Genomic DNA, 21,242 nt, shown 5'->3' on the forward strand with positions numbered 1-21,242 from the left:
TATTCCACATTGGGTTTTGTTTGTTTGTTGTTTGTTGTTTGGCAGAGGAGGAAGGAACATATTTGTTAGGATATTTTCATCTACAAAGGATTTTCTCATCTTCTTTAACTGAGATCTCAATCTAGACCTTTTTCTTTTTCTTTTTTACTTCTTCAATGAGTAATGCCAGTCCCTCACGAACACTTCAGAGAAACTTAGTCCCCGATTAGAAAAAATAGTGGCCACAGGGCATCTGATTCCCCCGATATTATTAAAAGTAAACCCTGAATGATGTGCTACCATGCTGATATCTCTATTTACTTGCATGTCCAAAGAGTAGTGCTGTTCCATAGTAATTCCAATCTATAAACAGGTGACAGATGTATGAGTTTGGCTTCCTATCAGTGTGATAAACATTATGAGCAAGCTATACTCTAAACACATATATCATAAACTTGGTAACTAGCTGATCCAAGAGATAGACTTAAAAGGTAAAGGTAAAGGTTCCCTTCACAAATATGTGCTAGTTGTTCCGTACTCTAGGTGCTCATCTCCATTTCAAAGCTGACGAGCCAGCGCTGTCCGAAGACGTCTCTGGGGTCATGTGGATGGCATGACTAAATGCCAGAGGCGCATGGAACACTGTTACCTTTCCACCAAAAGTGGTCCCTATTTTTCTACTTGCATTTTTTACATGCTTTCGAACTACTCAGTTGGCAGAAGCTGGGACAAGTAACAGGAGCTCACCCCATTACATGGCATTTGGGATTTGAACTGCTGAACTGCCGATCTTTTGATTGATAAGCTCAGTGTCTTTGCCACTAAGCCACTGCATCCCTAATGAGAAAGACTTAGGCATATGATAAGTTGGTTTCAACCAGGTCATTCAGCTGTTGACAGGTGTTTTGCACCCAACCACTGGATAGAGAAAAAAACTCTTTTGCTTCTATCAGGGATCACTCTATGCTGCCTTTTTTGATCTGAAGGTGGCTTTTGACTGAAGGCTATGAAGGAAGTTTACCTCATATAATGATCACCTGCTCCTCCCATTGAAAATGAAGCTATAGCAAAACAGCTTTATGTGCATCAATTTCTCAGAATGGCAACCTGATAGACACACTATGAATTATGCTTTTCCTTTGAAGTTATTGGTCCAGCAACATTGGTTTACTGTTGTCTTCTTTTATGGAGTATCATTGATTTTTTTAAAGTTTTTTATTAATAATTAAAAATTAAAAATATTGGACATAAATATGACATCACTGGTTCCAAGCATTTTTCAACACTTTAAAATCATACATAATAAACTAATATATTTCTTAAACCTTATACATTATTTACACATAATATAATTTATACCTTATTTCTATCCCATTTTATATATATTTATACATACATATATCTATCTATACAATTCATGTACCCATTTATCTATAATAACGTATATATTTCTAGTCCTACACATTAGTCCTACACATCTACTACACATTTGTCTCGGCTATCCTCCTTTTATTTAACCATTCATAGAATTTTACCCAGATTTTATAGTACAATGTTTCACTTTTATCCTTGAGTTCCAAGGTAAGTCTATCCATTTCTGCACAGCTGGAAATTTTTAGTAGTATTTCCTCTTCAGTTGGGATATCTTTCTCTTTCCATTTCTGAGCAAAAGCTATCCATTCCGCTGTAAGTATAAGCAGTAATAGATAATTTATGTTTTGTGGAGTATCATTGATAGTAATGGATCAGCCTCCAGGATCTTCCTATATCACTGTTACCCAATATAAGAATGTGCTTGGTTTATCTGGGCCTCTATGATAACCTGCAGGTCTTGGATGAGCCTGCTGGGGGTATATACTCTTGCCGTTCACTCCCAAAAGTTTTTGCTCATCCCTTTGAGGAACCTATTTTTGGAACTCAGACATAAAGAGGGTTTAATGAAGGTTTAAGATGACTATGACAATTTTTTTTTTATTTGCATTTATATCCCACCCTTCTCCAAAGACTCAGGGCGGCTTACACTATGTTAGCAATAGTCTTCATTCTATTTGTATATTTATATACAAAGTCAACTTATTGCCCCCAACAATCTGGGTCCTCATTTTACCTACCTTATAAAGGATGGAAGGCTGAGTCAACCTTGGGCCTGGTGGGACTACAACCTGCAGTAATTGCAGGCTGCTGCTGTTAATCACAGACTGCATTAGCAGTCTGAGCCACAGAGGCCCCTAAAATGCCAGTTTAAAGAAAATGATATAGGAACTGTTCCTGAATGACTGACATTTGGCTGTTTTTTTTTTAAATAAAGAAAGTTAAATGTCACACTTTAAAATTCAAACAAAATAAGACATTGTGCTTAATCTCCAGCAATACAATGTGATTGTGTCACAATTTTTTCTTCAAGAATAGATAAGTCAGCACCCATACATGATTTTAATATTTGAAACAAGCATCTATTTGCAAGCATGCTTAGGTAAACATCTATTTTAAATGCATAATTACAGAGGAAATAATTAGAGTCCTTGAAAGAAAACTCTAGCTGAGTTAACTGTCAAAATAGGAAATAGATCGTTCCATTATATCCAGTAGCAATGTTTAGAAGAAAACAAAAAGAAGAGAGAAAAATCTAAATTGTGAGTATAATATATACACACCATATAATCTTGCATGCCAACTGTGATGTTAAAACTGAAATAAAACATTACTTGTGACTTTGCTATAAGAATATTGTTCAGATGACATAAATGAGGTATCTATTTATCATATGTAATGCTCCAATACTGGAAATTTTTAAGAAAATGTTGGATAGCCATTTGTCTGAAATGGTGTAGGGTTTCCTGCCTGGGCAGGGGGTTGGACTAGAAGACCTCCAAGGTCCCTTCCAACTCTGTTTTATGTTATGTTATATTATGTTATATTATGTTATGTTATGTTATGTTATGTTATGTTATGTTATGTTGTTATGTTATGTTATGTTATATGTGTATATGTGTGTGTGTGTGTGCGTGCGTGTGTGTGTGTGTGTGTGTGTGTGTATACTATATATATACTATATATATATATATTTATTTATTTTATTTATTTATTTAATCAAATTTGTATACCGCCCTATCTCCCGAAGGACTCAGGGCGGTTCACAGGCCAATAAAAACATATAAATACAGATTAAGATCACAATTAAAAAACTTATTCTAAAGCCAAATTAATTAAAATGATATAAATACTAAAACCAATTAAAATCAATACAAATTTAAAACCTAGCCCAGTCCTGCGCAAATGAATAAATATGTTTTAAGCTCGCGGCGGAAGGTTCGGAGGTCCGGAAGTTGACGAAGTCCTGGGGGGAGTTCGTTCCAGAGGGTGGGAGCCCCCACAGAGAAGGCCCTTCCCCTGGGTGTCGCCAGACGACACTGCCTAGCTGACGGCACCCTGAGGAGTCCCTCTCTGTGAGAGCACACGGGTCGGTGAGAGGTATTCGGTAGCAGTAGGCGGTCCTGTAAGTAACCCGGCCCTATGCCATGGAGCGCTTTAAAGATGGTTACCAAAACCTTGAAGCGCACCCGGAAGGCCACAGGTAGCCAGTGCAGTCTGCGCAGGATAGGTGTCACGCGGGAGCCACGGGGGGCTCCCTCTATCACCTGCGCAGCCGCATTCTGAACTAACTGCAGTCTCCGGATGCCCTTCAAGGGGAGCCCCATGTAGAGAGCATTGCAGTAATCCAGGCGAGACGTCACAAGGGCGTGAGTGACCGTGCATATACTATATTATATATGTGTATATATATATAAAATATATATTATACATATATACATTATATATATTATACATATATACATATATACATTATACATATATATAATATATATATTATATATATATATATATTATATATTGACGAAGTCTCATTCGTCATCTTCAGGCTTCAGCTTCATGCTTCTGGGAGCAATGTGTGATCACAGCTGTTTCTTCCTTTTAACTGCTAGTGGGGGTTTGAACTGATGGTGGAAGTTTGGCTGTGCTCTGATTGGATGGGTTTTTGTTTTGTTTTGGTTTTTTGTGCTCTAATTGGCTGGGTGTGTGTCCTGTTTGGGTGGGGGCTTGGTTGTGCTCAGTTTAGTCTGTGTTGCAGGGGGATTTGAGCTGGTGAGCTGCTGTTCAAACCCCCACTAGCAGTTAAAAGGAAGAAACAGCTGTGATCACACATTGCTCCCAGAAGCACGAAGCTGAAGCCTGAAGATGACGAATGAGACTTCGTCGAAACGTCACCAAGACACTTCCAATTTTACACGGGAGAAAACCCGAACAACCAACGACCTACATACAAACACCCGTGAAAACCTCAGAAAACATATATATATAAACATACAATATATATATATATATATATATATAAACATACAAAGGAGATGACACCTCCCGCCTACCAGCCATTTGGAAACCCGCCCTTATTGACAAACGAGTCCCTAACACGAGGAATGACACCAGACCCACACTCACAAGGTCCACACAGGATGTCACCACCGCACATCCACCCAGAAAGCAGACCCAAACCCACACTGATCATAAAGCACGACCAAGGACCAGAAGCCAGACCGCAGCTGCAACATTAGCCATTTCAAACCCCTCCAATCCATTCATGCAGCAGACTGACACCCACTATGAAGATGTAGCACGACCACAAAGCCAAACAACAGCTATGCAGGTCACCAGCTCAAATCCCCCTGCAGCACAGACTAGACTGAGCACAACCAAGCCCCCACCAACACAGGACACACCCCAGCCAATCAGAGCACAGAAAACCCCATCCAATCAGAGCACAGCCAAGCTCCCACCCAATCAGTTCAAACCCCACTAGCAGTTAAAAGGAAGAAACAGCTGCGATCACACATTGCTCCCAGAAGCACGAAGCTGAAGCCTGAAGATGACGAATGAGACTTCGTCGCAACATCGCCAAGACACTTCCAATTTTACACGGGAGAAAACCCGAACAACCAAAGACAGATAGATAGATAGATAGATATAGATATAGATATAGATATATATATATATAGCAGTTAAAAGGAAGAAACAGCTGTGATCACATTGCTCCCAGAAGCAAGCTGAAGCCTGAAGATGATGAATGAGACTTCGAAACGCCGCCAAGACACTTCCAATTTTACACGGGAGAAAACCCAACAACCAAAGACATATATATATATATATATAATTTATTTTGTCACAACAGTATATATAAGCATAAGCATGAAAGTAACTATATAATATATAAGCATATATATAAGCATAAGCATGCAATAACTATATTAATTGGATATAATGAAAGAAAACAATAGGACCCGAACGGTAGGCACGTTTGTGCTCTTATGCATGCCCCTTACAGACCTCTTAGGAATGGGGTGAGGTCAATAGTAGACAGTTTTTGGTTAAAGCTTTGGGGATTTTGAGAAGAGACCACAGAGTCAGGTAGTGTGTTCCAAGAATTAACAACTCTGTTACAGAAGTCATATTTTCTGCAATCAAGATTGAAGCGGTTAACATTAAGTTTAAATCTATTGTTTGCTCTTGTATTGTTGTGATTGAAGCTGAAGTAGTCTTTAACAGGAAGGACATTGCAATAGATGATTCTATGAGTTAAACACAGGTCCTGTCAAAGGCGGCGGAGTTCTAGCTTTTCTAAACCCAAGATTTCAAGTCTGGTGGCATAAGGTATTTTGTTGTATTCAGAGGAGTGGAGAACTCTTCTTGTAAAATATTTCTGGACACGTTCAATTGTATTGATGTCTGAAATGTGAAATTGAAATATATATATTATATATTGACGAAGTCTCATTCATCATCTTCAGGCTTCAGCTTCGTGCTCCCAGAAGCACGAAGCTGAAGCCTGAAGATGATGAATGAGACTTCGTCGAAACGTCGCCAAGACACTTCCAATTTTATGCGGGAGAAAACCCGAATAACCAAAGACCTACATATATATATATATATAATTTATTTTGTCACAACAGTATATATAAGCATAAGCATGAAAGTAACTATATAATATATAAGCATATATATAAGCATAAGCATGCAATAACTATATTAATTGGATATAATGAAAGAAAACAATAGGACCCGAACGGTAGGCACGTTTGTGCTCTTATGCATGCCCCTTACAGACCTCTTAGGAATGGGGTGAGGTCAATAGTAGACAGTTTTTGGTTAAAGCTTTGGGGATTTTGAGAAGAGACCACAGAGTCAGGTAGTGTGTTCCAAGAATTAACAACTCTGTTACAGAAGTCATATTTTCTGCAATCAAGATTGAAGCGGTTAACATTAAGTTTAAATCTATTGTTTGCTCTTGTATTGTTGTGATTGAAGCTGAAGTAGTCTTTAACAGGAAGGACATTGCAATAGATGATTCTATGAGTTAAACACAGGTCCTGTCAAAGGCGGCGGAGTTCTAGCTTTTCTAAACCCAAGATTTCAAGTCTGGTGGCATAAGGTATTTTGTTGTATTCAGAGGAGTGGAGAACTCTTCTTGTAAAATATTTCTGGACACGTTCAATTGTATTGATGTCTGAAATGTGAAATTGAAATATATATATTATATATTGACGAAGTCTCATTCATCATCTTCAGGCTTCAGCTCGTGCTCCCAGAAGCAAGCTGAAGCCTGAAGATGATGAATGAGACTTCGAAACGCCGCCAAGACACTTCCAATTTTATGCGGGAGAAAACCCGAATAACCAAAGACCTACATATATATATATATATAATTTATTTTGTCACAACAGTATATATAAGCATAAGCATGAAAGTAACTATATAATATATAAGCATATATATAAGCATAAGCATGCAATAACTATATTAATTGGATATAATGAAAGAAAACAATAGGACCCGAACGGTAGGCAGGTTTGTGCTCTTATGCATGCCCCTTACAGACCTCTTAGGAATGGGGTGAGGTCAATAGTAGACAGTTTTTGGTTAAAGCTTTGGGGATTTTGAGAAGAGACCACAGAGTCAGGTAGTGTGTTCCAAGCATTAACAACTCTGTTACAGAAGTCATATTTTCTGCAATCAAGATTGAAGCGGTTAACATTAAGTTTAAATCTATTGTTTGCTCTTGTATTGTTGTGATTGAAGCTGAAGTAGTCTTTAACAGGAAGGACATTGCAATAGATGATTCTATGAGTTAAACACAGGTCCTGTCAAAGGCAGTGGAGTTCTAGCTTTTCTAAACCCAAGATTTCAAGTCTGGTGGCATAAGGTATTTTGTTGTATTCAGAGGAGTGGAGAACTCTTCTTGTAAAATATTTCTGGACACGTTCAATTGTATTGATGTCTGAAATGTGAAATTGAAATATATATATTTGTAGGTTTTCACGGGTATAGGTATGTAGGTATTGGCATATTCAAGTCTTTTCCGGTGTAAAGTTGAGAGTATTTTGGCGACGTTTCGATGAGGTCTCACTCATCATCTTCAGGCTGGTGCTTACAGCTCCATGCAATTACAATTATGGAAGCCATCAAAATTGAGAAACACCCCCACAACATAAACAAACGTGACGATACCTCCCACCTACCAGACATCTGGAAACTAGCCCTAGTCAACAAATGAGTCCCAGCCACGAAAATTGACACCGGACCCAGGATAACATACGACGCCACCACCAGTCATCTTCACCAGATTCAAACCCAAACCCATCCCACAGACAAAACACAAGCATGAAGCTGAAAGTACCAGCCTATACACACACACACACACACACACACACACACACAGAGAGAGAGAGAGAGAGAGAGAGAGAGAGAGAGAGAGAGAGAGAGAGAGAAAATTAAACCAATAAATTGTTGGTGCAAATATTAACAACTGTACAATTGGCACAACTGTATCATTGTATCATTGTACAACTGTATCATTTGGCGGCCGTCTCCAGGAGAGCCTTTCACCAGGTTTGCCTGGTTCGCCAGTTGCGCCCCTTCCTTGATCGGGATGCCCTATGCACAGTCACTCATGCTCTCGTTACCTCTCGCCTGGATTATTGCAATGCTCTCTACATGGGGCTCCCCTTGAGATGCACTCGGATGTTTCAGTTGGTCCAGAATGCAGCTGCGCGGGTGATAGAGGGAGTTCCACATAGCTCCCATGTAACACCTCTCCTGCGCAGACTGCACTGGCTACCTGTTGCCTTTCGGGTGCATTTCAAGGTTCTGGTTACCACCTTTAAAGTGCTCCATGGCTTGGGGCCTGGGTACTTACAGGACCGCCTGCTGTTACCTCATGCCTCCCACTGACCCATACGCTCACACAGAGAGGGACTTCTCAGGGTGCCGTCCGCCAAACAATGTCGGCTGGCGGGCCCCAGGGGAAGATCCTTCTCTGTGGGGGCTCCTACTCTTTGAAATGAACTTCCCCCTGGTTTATGCCAAATACCTGACCTTCGGACCTTTCGCCGCGAATTGAAAACATATTTGTTTGTTCGCGCAGGGCTTTCTTAAATTGTCTAGATTTTAAATTTAAATTCTATTTAAGTTTTAATATTGGTTTTTTTTAGATTTTATATATTTTAATTTTTCGGCCAAACTGTATAATAAGTTTTTTAATTTACTTTTAATTGTACATTGTTTATTTTTATCGTGGCTGTACACTGCCCTGAGTCCTTCGGGAGAAGGGCGGTCTAGAAATCTAATAAAATAAATAAATAAATAAATAATAATAATAATTTTAATTATAGAGTTAACAAGCAAAGATGCCAAGTTTCATTTTGCTAAAAAAAATCACTTGTAATGTTTACCTAAAATATAAGATAAATAACACTGCAACACCAAACATTTTCTCCAAATTTAGTATAAGCCAGAGAAGATGACAAGATCCTCTGTAACGTTTTTCCTAGCATGTTAGAGTTCAATTACAGTTAGAACATAGAATAAACAGTTTCAAAATGTTGGTGAAAATAATTTTTGAAGTATCTACTTAACTACTAAGAAATTAGCAAAATAATTATTACCTATAGGTAAATGTATTTGAATAGCCCAGTTGATTTATGTTTGCAGGTCCTATTATCTTTTAAATAGAATGTGCTACTGCTTTCTAGATTGATTTAAAAATGTAATTCTAAATTAGATGAATGCATGAAAACACCAACTATTGGTAGTGTAAATTAGCAGGTTTAATAACCCAATGGAAATGATTATATTTATTTTAAACAGTTTCCATTCAGTTATATGTAAGTGACAACTTTAAAGAAACAGAAGCTCCTGATGCTTACAAAGGGTTGAGATTAAAGTGGGATTGTACTGTCATTTTGTCTGTCCAATTCTCAGAACTCTAACATCTCTCCCAAGACATGTATGCTACTATTAAGATAAACACTGTTCCACTATATGAAGTTATGATTGGATCCTGCACCAGCTGAAACATCAAAGCCATAAAGGAAGGGCCATGACTGTATACTTGGTTTAACACAGAGTTCTTTCCTGGAGTGGTAACATCAATTTGAGAAATATTTAAAGTTACTGTTGCTAAGGGGGAAAGAGAATTTTGAAATGAGCTAAGCAGTGGGTAAGAAGAGAGATGCTGGAATTAGAAGATAAAAAAGTAACAGAAGTTGATTATTTAAGGCTTTCCCCTATGGTATTTAACATCTAGATGAAACATCTAGAGAAGACCATCCGTGAGTTTAGGATGAAGTGTCATCAATAACCTGAAGACATCCAGCAGTATACTGTTACCTCAGCCTGAGTAGGAGAAAGGATGGAAGTTCTGAATTGGTGCTTGGGAGGCTGTGGAGAATGGTATGGGGCAAACAAGTTGATGTCTCAACAATCATGAGACAAAATATAGGAAACTATATAGAGCTTGATCAGCCACAGAGTGTCTGTGCCTAAGCAGAAAGCAGTCATTTTGAACACATTAAATGATTGTTTGCTACAACAGTAATAATCAGCTTAATGGAAAAGTCATGCCAGAATGATCTCTTCATTTGCAGACTTGACTAATGATCAGCTTGATGAAATACGTTATGTTTGAATGAACAGGAAAACATTATGTTGCAGCCCAGTGACATTGCCTCAAAGGTGTGCATAAACTGGTTAGGATGACATGTGATTAAAAAAAGCCAAATGCTCATTCTCATGGAAGATGATCTTATGGAATATTGTTACCAGAAGTAGCACTCCAGAGAGCAGAAAAAGCCAATTTGTCCCAACCTCTCCCTTCTGAAAAGGCTGTAAAATTATAATAACATTTAGATTCAGAGACATATAAAAGGTCAGGACTAACACATTGTTCATCCAGGTAGCATAAAAGAAATGAATAAAAAGGACTGGGTGATTCAGTCCTATTCTATCTGTTATTTTATCCCTTTTATTTTTCCCTTCTCCTCAGCTACTCCGAGAATACAAATAAATCTGGAACTAAGACATGACAAGACTTCTTTCAAATACTTATATAGCTAATAGACAGGAAGCTCTCTATTTACCATTATGATAATATGTAGGGGAAACCTTGAAAGATGGGACAAAGAAATGCTATCTAGGAAATGGTCAGATAAGAGACAACATAGCCTACAATTGCACAGTGGGCTGAAAAAGAAGCTCAGAAGGGATCCTGCCTAGGTTCTTGGGTTGTAAAGTTGATAGTGAGGGAATTTTGCAAAATGTGAACTTGCAAAAGTATGTTAAATGTATTTTTTTTAAATTCTAAAGCAAGTAAAGCTAGGTTTTCTGATCAAGTTTCCTGTCCAATCTACTTGACAATGCTGACAATTGTAGAGAGAAAGCAACGTTGATCAGCTGTGTATATTTCAAAATAGTATTTGTCAGAATTAAGAGATGAATTTAAAAAACCATTTTACTGTGATTTGGAAATAATACTGTGTATGCATTTGTTGAATTGCATCAAGCAGTTTTCTGTGGTTAGTGTGTTTTTAAAAAGTTCCTAAACTAGCCTAAAAGTAGTCAGTTCATCAGCAGCCAAATATATTCAGGATACCCAAGCATTATCCTGGGCCCCATCTAAATCAGATGACCAATTTATCAGTAAGATATAAAGAATGTGTGAAATTGATAAATTTGAAGTGGGATTTCAGCTTTCTATTTAATTACAAAGTCTAGACATATTAATTGTTTCTTTACTGTTACATGAGTGACCAAGTAGTCATTCCCAAATACATTTGTTAATGTAGTCTCTCTGTCTCTCTCCCACTCTCTCTCTCCCTCTCTCTCCATCCATCCATCATCTATTTAATAGCAAGTGAATTAGAGTGTCTTTTTGAAGACAGATGTCCTGTGTGATAAATTTACCACAATGCATTTTCTTATCCTTTTCTTTAAAATAAAGTATCATTTTGTGAAGCCATTAAAATCGATGCAGTCTTTTTTCTATCTTCTTTTTTAAAGAGTCAGAACAGAAGCAAACCGATAGCAACATTCATAAGGTAGAATATGACTATAATAATTTTTAGATCAACCAAGTGTTGATCCATTGGTTGAAATGGGAATTGGTTGGCTGGCTTGTCTCCTGAACCTGATGTCATGGGCCAAGAGAGAGAGACTGACCCAAAGTTATCCAACCAGCTTTCATGCCTAAAGTGGGACTAGAGCTCACAGTCACCTGGTTTTTAGTCTGGTGCTTTAACCACTAGACTAAACCAGCTCTCTCAAGCTCTCACAAAAGTTTAGCTATAAACTTAGATATCTGAAGACACATGATACAAATCTGACTTCTGACATATTTGACCCATAAACAGCCAATGACATTATATTTTTCTTGTTTTCTCTTTTGAATGTCTCAGATGACCTATGGAAAAATGTGCTATATAATATAGAGAAGAAATTCAGAAAAGATCCTCTTTGTTTGAAGAAAGAACATTCAACCCATTAAATCTCAAATAACCCAATAGCCAAACAGTGAAATATTCTAGCACAGAGGTCTGCAAACTTGGCTTTTTTAAGACTTGTGAACTTCAACTCCCAGAGTTCCTCAGCCAGCAAAGCTCTGGGAGTTGAAGTCCACAAGTCTTAAAAGTGCTAAGTTTGCAGACCCCTGTTCTAAGAGAAAGCATCCTATTTATATATCAGCAGTTATAGGATATATTTATTACTAATATTTTATGTCAACTTTTTTATCCAAATCATGTGCACAACATATCTTGAATAAAATGCCAAAACCATTAAAAAATCAATAACGATTCAAAACTTTAAACAATAGAAAGATTACAATCATTATAAAGCTGTGGTTAAAAAAAAAGTCTTAACTTTTCTGAAGCAAAAATAGTGAGTGCCAATTACTGCTCTGGAGGCAATAATTTAAGAGTAATTTAGGAAAAATCAAATCAAATCTTAAAGGCGGCTATTGTGAGTCATTATATTCTCAAAAGCTTCTGTTCTGTATGTCACAATAATCTGACAGGTAATAATGAGATAAATAGATCCTTAAAAAGTCTGGACAGTTTTTGGCTTTAGGTGTTAATTAAGTCTAGAAAACAAATGAAAGTTAATACAGACCTTTTGATATAATTGTTGTGATACTTTTCTGATATAATGCAATAGTTGTAGCATAGTTTCTGCATTTTGTACCAACTGAAGTTTCCAGGAATTCCAAATGAGGAATGTTTTTCTTCTATTTATTATATTCTGGTACCAAGACTTGGTTAAAATACTGAGTATGTCAGCCAGAAAGGTTTGAGACCCGAGCTACACACAACAGGGTGAGGTCCTGCCATCACCCCAGCTCCTGCCAACCTAGCAGTTTGAAAGCATGCAAATGCAAGTAGATAAATAGGTACCACTACAGTGGGAAGGCAACAGTGACTGCATGCTGGCCACATGACCATAGAAATGTCTCTGGATAACATTGGATCAATGGCCTTGAAACAGAGTTGAATACTGTTCCCTATGGATGGCAATGACTACTGGAGTAAAATCCACAGGGACTCCTTTACTAAGACTTGGTAGTTACCCACATTGTTTTTATTAATTATATTTTTTAAAAAACTCTTTCTTTATTATTGTAGTTGTATTTATTGCTTTCTTCTGGTATTATATCAACATAATTTAGTACGCCATCATGATATGTACAAATGCATAGTTATAATTGTACCATATTGTACCATATGACTGTTATTGGATGTTGTGCCTTGTGATTCTTATCTGTACAGTGAGAGCATATCCAAAGACAAATTCCTTGTGTGTCCAATCACACTTAGCCAATAAAGAATTCTATTCTATTCTATTCTATTCTATTCTATTCTATTCTATTCTATTCTATTCTATTCGAAACAATCTTATAAATAAAGAAATAAATCTTAGCTAACTCAACCATTATGTTTCTCCAAGCTATGAAACACCCATTGCTAAATCAAACTGGCTAACAAAAGGTGGCACATTAAAACAAGTGGTACAAATACAATTCTTACCAAGCGTTCCACATGAGAAATCAGAGATTTTGAAAGATTATGACACCTGGCAAACAATTGTCCTTTTTAGAAAAAATTAAAACTAGTCCCAGAACTGTCAATACTTCTTACATGTAACCCTTCCATTTTGTTTGGATGTGATCCCAGTTTTTTTCACTCTTAAAGCTCATTTTGTCAACTCAACACTGCTCAAGGCTGCTTCCTTAGACTTACATATAGGACAATCCAATTTGTCTATTGGACTTTGATCTGAAAATTCGCAAGTTAGATATTACAAACAGTTCTCCCATTAGGCACATATTGTGAAAATGTCAAAGGCTATTGGCATATTGTAGAGCCGTAGTTCTCAACCTGTGGACTGTAGATCCCTGGGGCTATGATGTCATCACAGGGGTCTGTGAAGGCTTGAAGCAACGTAATGATTTAAATCTTGAGTTATGTCTTGGGGGTCCATGACCCTGGTCCGTGGCCACAAAAGATATTTAAAGGGAGTCCGTGATGAGGAAAAGGTTGAGAAGCACTGTAATAAAGTATAGGGACATCTAGGATCTGGTTGACTAGCTATGCAATGCTCATTCCCATTGGAAGCTTTCCAACACTGATGTTCCTAGTCTTGGAAAAAGTTAGCCTTGGAAGTAAATACATAAAACATATGAAGCTAACAAAACAATGAGGCACAGAACTAAACTGTTGAGTCCTTGATGTTCTTTGAACTTGGTTGTTTATTTTCAAATGTTTCATTACTTAGTTAGGAAACATAATCAGAATTAGTGAACGTGGAATTTCTTCCCTGCTTATATACAATAGTTTTCCCTGTCAGTTTTGGTGTGGGTGTGATTTTTCTTCTGGGTAGGTCCTTGATTAGGTTATTATTTTCTGCTTGATTGTTTGTCTAGTATTAATCCTTGCTTATCTGGGCATTTTTTGCTACAGAGGATGTGTTCTGGTCTTTTCCCTTCATAAATTTTCTTATTATCACTTTTGAATGGTATATAAATCTTACCCAAATTGAAGTCACTGGAGAAAAGTTGGGTCTCCAGAAACATGCATTCTGGAGCAGACAGATTTACCAAATGTGTGTGACCAAGTAACAGGTAATATATGTGATGCCCAAGCTAAAATAGCTGTGATTTGTTAATTGTCTCCTATTTGTTCATACCAGTAAAGAACAAATAAATATTTGGCAAACAGATACTAAAGTCATTAATCAGGGTTGAGTCAATGGTTCAGCAAGTAGATTAATTTCCCCCGAGATGGTTTTATAGAGTTTCTGAGGCCACAAATGTATATGCCAATCACATGCCAATTTGCTCTATCTGTCTCAGTGACAGAGCTTAGTTACTACACTAATAACATAGAGAAAGCGGCTGCCTTGTCCCAAAGGATACCGCTATGCGGTTAATATATAACATAATGGTTTAATCCAAGCTTGTGAGATTAAAAGTTACTGGAGACAATTGACATCAGCTGAGTCAAGTAAAGTTTTCCCCAACCCAAATCTTGCTTAATACATCACGAAAAGGAATTATTTCAGTTTTCTTTTTGTTTTGAGTAAGGAGACAGATACTTCATTTTGTATGAAATGATGCCTGCCAATTAACAAAATTACTCCCAATGTTAATTTCAATAATTATGTGATATATTATACCACTAATTGAATGAGTTCAGCTTAATGAATTCACATGGTAAATGTGTGGCTAATTTATGTGGAAAAGCAACTGCCACTGTAGCAAACTAAATTCAGCTATAACTTTGAAAAGATTGAAATATTGGGGCTGATTCTCAGTGATGTTGAGTATTGGGAATATTAGTTAAATAAGAAAGCTTTATCTGTTTATTTTGCATATATATGCCTGCTAAATTAAAGAAGGTAGTTAGTAAAGAAAATACAAATTTGTAAAATTGAAGATTACTGCAGGATTTAGTTTATCTTTGAGGATTAAGGAGTAAATTGCTCAAAGCAGAGTACACACAGTCTCTTAAGAATTGGAGAAATCCTGGCCAGTCTTTTTAATTTTGGACCTTTGAGAGCTTATATTATTAAACACATTGGGCTTAGAAGGCTGTAATCAAATACCTGGCTTTCTACAAGATCTGATTTTATAAAGACTAGATCGAAAATAAGATTTTTCAGTAGATTCTGAATAGAAAATACATAAACAAAATAATAGGGAAGTTACTGGCTTTGACTATTTCTACAGAAATATATATTTATGAACAGTTAAAATCTAACTTGAATGTTTGGCATGATAAACAGGTAGGATTTAAAACTACTTGATTTTTGAATTAAAATTATGTGAAAAGAAATGGACAGAACAGAACAGAACAGAACAGAATAGAATAGAATAGAATAGAATTTTTTATTGACCAAGTGTGATTGGACACACAAGGAATTTGTCTTGGTGCATACGCTCTCGGTGTACATAAAAGAAAAGAGACATTCATCAAGAATCATAAGGTACAACACTTAATGATAGTCAAATGTTTATAAATCCTAATTCAGAGTTATGAATGTAGCATAGCTGGTTAACAATAGCAAACTAGCTATAGTTTTCCAACAAGGTCATTAAAATAACTGCTGCCAGATTTGTATCTAGATGCTTTTATATCAAGCTTTTGTATGAAAGTGTCTGATAGAAGGGAATACTTGTAACTCAGGATGCAACTAGAGAATCCTTGGTGCTCTCGGAGCTTGATTGTTTTCTTGCAGGCATTTCATTACCAAACTAGGTAACATGATCTGTGATATGGGGAGAGGGTTGCTCTCATTTTATATACTAATATATATTATGCTAGTGTACTATACTAAGAACCTTACAAGGTATGTATCTGTTCCCCTGGCCAGCCAGAAGCCAATTGGTTCTTTAAAATTCAATAAAACTATTTAATGAATAAATATTAAGAGAGTTATAGAAAAAGAAAGCTATACCAATAACCTTTTCAACTTGCTAGAAAGCCTAACTATGATGGATATAATGGCATGTAGGAATGACTTTGGGAGAAAGAGCAAAAATACACAACCAAGGGAGAATCAGATAAAAGAAAGCCTCTTCTGCAGCAGGAATGTGGGTGGGTAAAGGCACTCAAAAAGTTATTCCCTAAGCTGTAGAACTGTAAAAGGGATGATGAAGGGAGTGAGATTTGTACTTTCAAACTTGCAAGATTGTCTTGATTGTAACCTTACAATAAAGCAGAATTAACTCACTTGATCATTTTCCTGTTCAGTCTATTTTCTAGGGCTAACCGTAGTAGATGCACTACTGCACCAGCAGTTGTGTATCTTCCTCCAAGGAATGTGTCTGTACTGAAATCCAAAATACTTAAAGGTGCTTTTGCCATCTATTTTAATTTTCCTATGACACAAGGACTGCAACCAATATCGGTTGATGACTTCATAGCATACGAGGCCACTGCCAGGGATATTTTTAAGAAAGCCACATGACACTTGGGAATAGTCTGATTATATATATTGTCAGACCTTCAGGAACCCATACAATTGGCTCTCTGCCAATGATACTTTAAATAAAGAATTGGCAATAACATGGGAGCTCAGATAGTTCACCATTTGCTAAGAATATTTTATTGGAAAAATTCTTTCTGGTTTGCAGTCACTGCTGCCACTCTTTAGATTAGGAAGTTTATGCTGTCCTCTTTATCTTAATTGTTACAAGTAGGAATAGGGATAAAAGCTCAAAGGAGAGAGGGATTTATAGCACAATGATTCAATCTGCAAAGCTTGCTAAGTAACTTAAGTATGAATGTGGAAGAATTTACAATGCAAAGCTTGTTAAATTATACACATATCCCACTGTGGACTAAGTAATCCTTTAATTTAAAAAATCATATATAAACAAACAGGAAGTCCACACCACTATCTCCCCACAGTCTCCCATGGTGCTACCTCTCTGTGTTGTACTATCTGGGGAGAGATGGCTGGCCACTTTTCTTCTCCACACTCAACTCTCCTACCCTTTCATTGTATTGACCTGCTGCTTAAACTTGTGATCTTTTTCAAAGAGTCATACAATTTTCTTTGGTCTCTATTAAAATATAAGGTAGAAGAAAGCAATTGTTGTTTATCCTTTCATACAAAAATACAAATCCATAACAAGCTGTAGGAAGCTCTTGCCTGCAGTTCTTCAGCTGGGAATTCATCATGTTCATATCATAGAGAGTATGAAATTATTTAGTTCCTTAATTCCTCTTTAAGCCCTCAAACTGGCATTTGTCAGCAATTATTTTCAATTAATTTCCACAATTCAACTGTGTGCTATGTGCAAAATATTTCTCTGTGCAAAATCTTCCACCATTCAACCTCATTAGATGGCCCCTGGATAAATTCTCTCTACCAATTTTAGTCACGCTCTGCTTATGTTCATGTATCTATATCAAATCCCACTTATTATTTCTCCTAAATTATATACTCCCAACTCCTAGATACTGCCCTGATAGAGAGAACCTTTATTAGATTTTCAAATTACACAGAAAAACAGAAATGACTTTCAAAATGAACTTCATAGAGGTGAAAGATTGTAATAAAGCAGGAGACAAGGCATTTGATTGTTTATTTGAGAAGAGGCCACCTTGTCCAGTAGAAGTGAAGTGTAAAGAAAGTATTTTAAAGAAACTTTGTGTTGGTTAACTCATTTTAACCACACTGGGAATTTATCACTTTCAGGATTCTGTATATGTGTCAAATTTGCAATGGAAGATACTTTTCTGAAATTTGTATCATTCTTCCTTCCTTGGTCTTGCCCAGTTACATGACACTTGATAATAGTTTATAGAAATATTTGCTGAAGGTTACAGAATGCAGGCAAGTACAAATATTTTCACTTAGGAAATATAAAGCAAGTGCAGAATATCTGGTTTGGATAGAATAGTGTGTTGATTATAAACTAGGTATGAGCTAGCAGGGCAAACCAGACAAATACAATTTTAGGCTATATCAACAGAAGTGTATTGTCATATTCCCAACTCATGAGAAATAATAACTTAACTTTAAATCAGTGAGATCATATCTCTGGACACTACATTTAAAAGTCTAGAGAAGGCTAAAAGGATAATCCAGGGACGGTTATTTTAATCCTGTGAAGACAGTCATCTTTAACCTGCTAAAACAAGATGATTGAGCTTAATAATGTATCAATCTTCAAATATCTCAAAGGTCTCAGAAACAGGTCAAAGGCAGCATTGCCTTAGAATGCTGTAATAATGGATTAAAGTGAAACCAGAATCATTCCGAGTTGAGCAACCAAATAGCAGTGTTGCTGTGTAGCACTGAAACCAGCATACCTCAGTAAACCCGCCATATCATATACCATATACCAATAACAAGTTTTTACTTTCAGCTCTCTGCAGCACTAATGTCTTTGAATCCATTAAGCCTACCTAGATATCTGCTACCTGAATCCCCTGCATTTGATTGTGGCTAAGATCCCACTTGAAATCCAGATGGGTTCATTCTGAGGATAACACTACTTCCTGATCTGTTTTTGATCTCGTTTGTATATGTGGCATGGCTGCTACTTTATCCATAAGATCACACATGAAAGCAGATATGGTACAATCCACCATAATATTGAGCAGCAACAGTAGGAGCCAAGGACCAGTGAAAATCCACTATGCCAATCTACCAGTCCCAACTGGATCATATCATAGCACTACACTTACCAGAGAAGGGACACGGTGGCTTAGTGGCTAAAACACTGAGCTTGTTGACTGAAAGTTTGGCAGTTCAGCAGTTCAAATCCCTAGTGCCACGTAACAGGGTAAGCTCCCATTACTTGTCCCAGCTTCTGCCAACCTAGCAGTTCGAAAGCACATAAAAAATGCAAGTAGAAAAATTGGGACCATCTTTGGTGGGAAGGTAACAGGGCTCTTTGCACCTTTGGCATTTAGTCATGCCGGCCACATGACCATGGAGACATCTTCAGACAGCGCTGGCTTTTTGGCTTTGAAACAGAGAGTCTTTAAAATGGAGAGTCGGGAATGACTAGCATATATGTGCGAGGGGAAGTTTTGCCTTTACACATACCAGAAATATTTTTCTGCCCATTTCAAGCCAATTTCTCTAACCAAAAACAGTCCATTAAAACACCACCTTCTTCTGTTCTTGCAATTCCTATTAAATTTCCCCTATCATCTTTTTTTTTAAAAAGGTCATTGGGTTCAGATTTCTTTTCTACAGCATGAATTGAATTAAAATTTAAATGCTCTTTTCTATGTATTCTAAATATGTGTTTTCATAATTAATGAATATTAGATAATCCATAACCTGCAGGATCATTGTTTCAGAGTATTTATTTATGAGATCAGAAAATAGAATGATCACAGGTGGAGAAAAAAAAGGAGTGGGGTGACTTCCTGCCAGCTTCTATATTGGCTTTCCTGGCAAGTAGTGTTGGAAAACACAATCATCTGACTGTGACATTGTGGCACAACAACACACCAAAGAAGCCACAACTTTGCCAAATTTCAATTCCACAGGAATCACGGGTCTTGGATTTTGGGCACATTGTGCAAGTTAGCTCATTTGTGATACAATATTCAAATATTGTTGTCCTATGGTGCATCATTTCACCCAATTAAAGTTGTGGTTATTGCTTTCAAACCACAAATCAGTCAAATTTCCTGCCTATGTTTCAATGCAGCAAAACATTATCTAGTTAAATCCACTCATATAACTAATCTTTCCTCAACCAGATGCCTTCCAAATATGGTGTTACTGAAATTCCCAGAACTGCCAGCCAGCATATGTGAATCTCAACATCTCTGGAGAGTATGAAAATGAGGAAGGCTGCTTGGCTTCCTTTTATATAATCAAAAGTTATGTTAGATTCTTTTGTTGGCTCTCTTTAACTATATCATTGGCTCCTGAAACTTTTAAATGTATTTTTCTGAAATGAGTCTGTTGAGTCTACTATTCTGGGGATGTTCTTGAAAGTCTAATATCCAAGAACAAATGCAGTAAACTTAGTGCTTTATAATACTTAGGTTAAATGAAAATATTATTTTGGAACTTATAAAATATCAGTAACACTTGTACATTTCCTATGCAACATGATGAATAAACATTCAAATGCATGTTCTGCTGAATTAATTGCTGATGAGTTTATCACATGCTTGTTAAACAAATGCCACATGAATAAGCATTATAATAAAATCAGAATCATAACTTTCCAAATGTAATTTTATATTATCATATAAATTTAATTCACTGTTATGATAGTTTTGCAAAGTTTCACCCTTTACATAAAAAAAAAGTTTTGGAAAGGCAGTGAGCCAATGTATAGCACGAGAATTATTTATTTTAGTGCAGATATTAAGATAAAGCTATTTGATTTTTTATGTATTATTTTTTTCGAGAGAAGCTACTAAATGCAATCCATTGTATACATGTAACATACGGTAATCATTATATTCTTATTCATTGTGTGGCATACATATCTGAGAAATCAGTTCTCCTAATAATACATTAAATTTATAGAATTGCGAAGAGAAGCAAAGAAGATGCTAAGAACTGCAAAGACAACAAGGGATGAAAAGAAATGCCTGGAAAAAATATTCAATTATTCCAATCTTTCTATTATTTCTTTCTAGCAAATTCTCTTTGACAGGTATCAAAGCTTCCTTCTGCCTGTTTGTTTGAACACATCTAGCCTTGTTTACTAGCCTTGTGAATTGCCATTAATTTCTGTCTAGTTTAACTTGTGTTTTGGATCTACAGGCTTCTTCTGAGAAAAATAAATAAATAAATGAGTAAGTCAGTGCTGTTTTTGATTACCTTTCTAAACTGAAAGATATTTCGGATCTACAGAGATAGCAACAGTTCCTTGTTTCCACTAATTACAAATGTAT

This window comes from Ahaetulla prasina, chromosome 2 (genome assembly GCF_028640845.1).
Source record: "Ahaetulla prasina isolate Xishuangbanna chromosome 2, ASM2864084v1, whole genome shotgun sequence".
NCBI classification, from domain to species: Eukaryota; Metazoa; Chordata; class Lepidosauria; order Squamata; family Colubridae; genus Ahaetulla; species Ahaetulla prasina.